Genomic DNA, 3,991 nt, shown 5'->3' with positions numbered 1-3,991 from the left:
GCTTCCTGTTATTGTTCTTTCATTGTCAAAAAGCTCAACTCTTAGAAAGTATTTTCTTATGCTTTACCAAAATCTATTTGCTGGTGCTCATGGGTGTCATTTGTATTATAGCAACCTCTCCACATGCTCCCACCTCTTTCACTTAGATCCACTACTTGGGTCCCAACTCCTGACTCTCTCCCACTCACAATCCTGTTAAATCCCTTTGGATTTTGCCCTTATATTTCATCGTTCATCAAAACCTCTGGCTTGGAAACATGCCAGGGGCTCTTCCCCTTTCAGACTCCTTGGGTTACCTCCCTGCTCCTGCCTCACCCACCCCACCTTTCAGCCCAAAGGTAAGTGGAAAGCGTCCCCTTCCATTTTCCATACTCTGTTCACTTAGCTGAAGACCCACCTAGCTGGCTTTGGAAGACATCCTTTGGACCTGTCTTAAGATAGCTCTAATCTAAACTCTCTTTGCATTTTTTTGTTTTTATATTTAATTTTTTTCAGAGATGGGGTCTTGCTATGTCACCAAAGGTGGAGTGCAGTGACATGATCTGTGATCATAGCTCACTGCACCCTTGAACTCCTGGGCTCAAGCAACACTCCCGCCTCAGCCTCCAGAGTAGCTGGGACTATAGGCATGCACCACCATGCCAGGCTAAGCTTTGCATTTTTGATGCATGCTACAGCTGAAGCCATATTTTTATATCCTATACCCATATGATTTGATTTTATTGGGACCTACATGAAGAACCATACAACTACGGCAATTACATTTTATCTTGTTAGATTCATTTGTTGCTCCACCTTTGGAAGCTCTTTTTAAATCAGATTCTACCATTGAAAGCATCCCCTTTCATTTGCAGCATTGGTGAATGGGCAAATTTGATAAGCATACCTTTTCTATCTTGGTCTCAATCACGGGCAAAAATGGGAGGGTGAGGTCCAGGAGGCCTGGATGTCGGCTTTATAACTGAGTGGCGCGCAGGCTTTGGACTTGTCATTGAGAAGCTGAATTGCATTCTTGTTACAGACCCAGCTCCCCCAACCCCGCTAAGCTGCCACATAACCAAGAACAGTGACTGCACATCACTGTGGGAAGGCAGGCTTCAAAGGAGAGCCAAGAAGAGGCTGGGCAGAGCACTCTGTTCCCTCTTGAAATGTACCAGTCGGAGAAGTTGTTCTTCCTCCCATGCTGTCAAGAATAATGGTAAGCATCTTACAGTTCCTTGCCATTTATGAAGCACTCTCCCTTTCATTCTCTCACTCAATCCTACCTTAACTGTGTTGTGGAAGGAGGGGTGTTTTTCTCCCTGAAGTCCCTCCACATGTTAACGTGGGCCCTGGAAACAGAGGTTCTCCCCAAACCTGCCCTGGTTGGGTCAGTAAAGTGGTTCATTGGCCTTATTTCCAGCAGCAACCCCGATTTTCTTTCAGGCCTCTGCCCTCTTCCACTCTCACATCATGAGGTTTAGATGAAATCTCTCCTCCTTCCTTTCTCCAAGCTCAAGGGGTGGGCATAAGTATCATATTAAAGCTAAGCATTGGAACTCACTGTCCCAAACTTTCAATTTTGACTGGGTGATAAGGACAGCCCGCTGCCCAGAGACAGCATTCTGTGCTTTCCAGGGACTGCGCCCTGATGGGTCAGTTCCCCTGGCCGTCCTTGACTTACCTCTCAGAACCTTCGTATCGGTTCTGTGAGTTCTCTGACATTTTCCCAGGAAATCCCACGGTGTCCCTTAAATGTATAAGAGTTACAGTCTATTGCCTAAAGCAGAACAACTCTAAGCAAGATGAAGTGCAGGTTTCGGTAGTAACCAGGCTCTAAGCCCAGCCTATACTGACTCAGCACTAGCCCCACTAACACAACTTTCCAAACTTCCTGGTTGGCTCCTCATGCTTCTACCATCCATTAAGGGACAGCCCGGACTTGTCCCTGACAGGGAAGGGGAGCAGGAAATCCTTGGTTGAAATATAGATACACCATATCCAAGAGTCTAATATGGCAAAGATAGAAATGATGTCTATCTGATGTGATGTGTGTGTGTTGTAAGTGAACTTGTGCAGTGTCATGGTGGTTACTGTTTTGTTTTCTATTAATAAGTGCTGAGACTCTTGCTTGGGGGTCATGAGTAGCTCCTGTATTTGCAGAATGAATCACCAGTGGGGCCTTGGGTGAGTCTATTTGTGCTTCCACTTCCTGGATGGTAGGATGGATGGAATCATTACATCCGTCCCACTGATCATCCCTGCAAGCCTTCGTATGGGGCCTTAACACTTACAGTCGCGTTTATTCTCTCCTTTGGTCCAGCTGTACTTGTTTTTTGGGAAGAGCAAACAGGAATTTGTGTGAAAATATTTACTGAAATGTAATGCATTGTATACTTTGTTATAAAAGCACCAATCTTCATCCTCTAGAATCTTCCGTTCTCCTGGTTGTCTTCCGGATCACTGACAATAATTCAACAATCCCATTTGCAAATGTTATCACAGCCTGGAAAGCCCTTCATCGAGGTAAGTGGCTTCGATTCATTAGTGTAGCCAGAGAACAGGTGCACGTTTTATAATCACTTAGAGCTTTAATTCCTTCTTATCAACATGTGTATACTCATTTCATGGTAAAGATTTTATTTGACAGAAAAGATGGAAGCAAATTAGGGGCATAGAGATTCTGCCTTTTTTCTGATAAAAATCACTACCTTTCCTAAGCACTGGCCTGTGTCATCTGTTTTTCTACTGGCCCCAAACTTAACTTTAAAAAGTAGAAGGCATTTTTGATGCCCTGGACTCTTTTTGCAAGTCTCAGCTCAGTACTGGCTTCAGACTTCTGACAGTCTCTAAGCAACAGTCAGCTTGTTTATTAAAATGTTTATTCACATTTCAGTCTGCCAAGATTCTAAATCACAGAAGCCCAGGAGAACTAGAGGCAATATTTAGGACAGTGCTTTGAGCGCAGTATCAATCCAAGGCCCCTTTGCCTCACTCGGGAAGGAAGCCCTTGCTGTTGGTACCCACCGGGAGGTGATTCGGAGGGTTTCCCTGCTGGAGCTCCCATCGCAGACTCACATCACCTGTCGGCACTGACCTCTGCTCTGTGGCCCCTGGCGCTGTCCTCAGAGCCTCACGCCGCCATCTCTGTAGGTCCTTGCTTTTGCGTTTCTTCTTTCCACCCTCGGTATGGGTCCTTTCACCCTTGTTAGCTGTGCTCATCAGAGCTCTGTCTGCAGCTCTTTAGATTTCCTTACAGCCCATCTCCCTTTCTTTCCTTTTTGTGGCATTTTTAGTGGTAGAGTCATATTTGAGCTTTTGAGGGGTTCCTAGTCATGAACTATCTTCCTTATGCTGTGGCATCATCCCTAATATGGCTAGAATTAGAAACTACTAACATTTTTGAGTAGTGGAAAATGCAAAAATAAAATCACATATTACTACCCCCAAACAGCTATGCATTAGCATTTTGGTATAATTCATGTGAATGTTATTCTATGTGTATTTTGAAATCTACTTGTACATAGTAATCATACTATGCATTAAATATTTGGTGTTTGACATGTTACATAGCCTTCCTGCCATATTAATATACATTTTTTGTAAGTGCTATACTTAATGGCTGCATAATATTGAGTACACGAAACACATAACATTCCCATTGTTGGACACTGAAATTGTTCCCAGGCCTTTTTTTTCTTTTATAGATAATCCCATGGGAGATGAGAGGGAGCACAATGCACAAGACCACCCTCACTTGTGACACCAATTGCAAGTCCAAGGAACTTCTAAAAACTACCCCGAGGTCTGATAGTTCACTAGAAGGGCTCACAGAACTCACTGGTAGCTGTTATGCTCATGGTTATGGTTTATTGCAATTAAAGGATACAGATTAAAATCAGCCAAGGGAAAAGACTCTGCATGGGGCAGAGTCCAGGAAAGTTCCAGACATGGGCTTCCGGTTGTCCTTTACCCATGGAATTGTGGGCAGTGTTACTCCCCTGGCATTGAT

General features: G+C 44.1%; 1 long non-coding RNA gene across 1 annotated transcript; it reads left to right on the top strand.

Annotated features, from left to right (window-relative positions):
* The first annotated feature begins 1,101 nt into the window (after positions 1-1,101).
* Positions 1,102-3,725, top strand: LOC123646396. The gene is made up of 3 exons (XR_006737893.1): positions 1,102-1,198; positions 2,410-2,505; positions 3,687-3,725. It is a non-coding gene; the product is annotated as an uncharacterized LOC123646396 (long non-coding RNA).
* Positions 3,726-3,991: the final 266 nt, after the last annotated feature.

The sequence above is a fragment of the Lemur catta genome, chromosome 1 (assembly GCF_020740605.2).
Source record: "Lemur catta isolate mLemCat1 chromosome 1, mLemCat1.pri, whole genome shotgun sequence".
In the NCBI taxonomy this organism is placed as follows: Eukaryota; Metazoa; Chordata; class Mammalia; order Primates; family Lemuridae; genus Lemur; species Lemur catta.
Note: the sequence above shows the minus strand (reverse complement) of the source record. Positions and strands in the feature narration are given on the sequence as shown.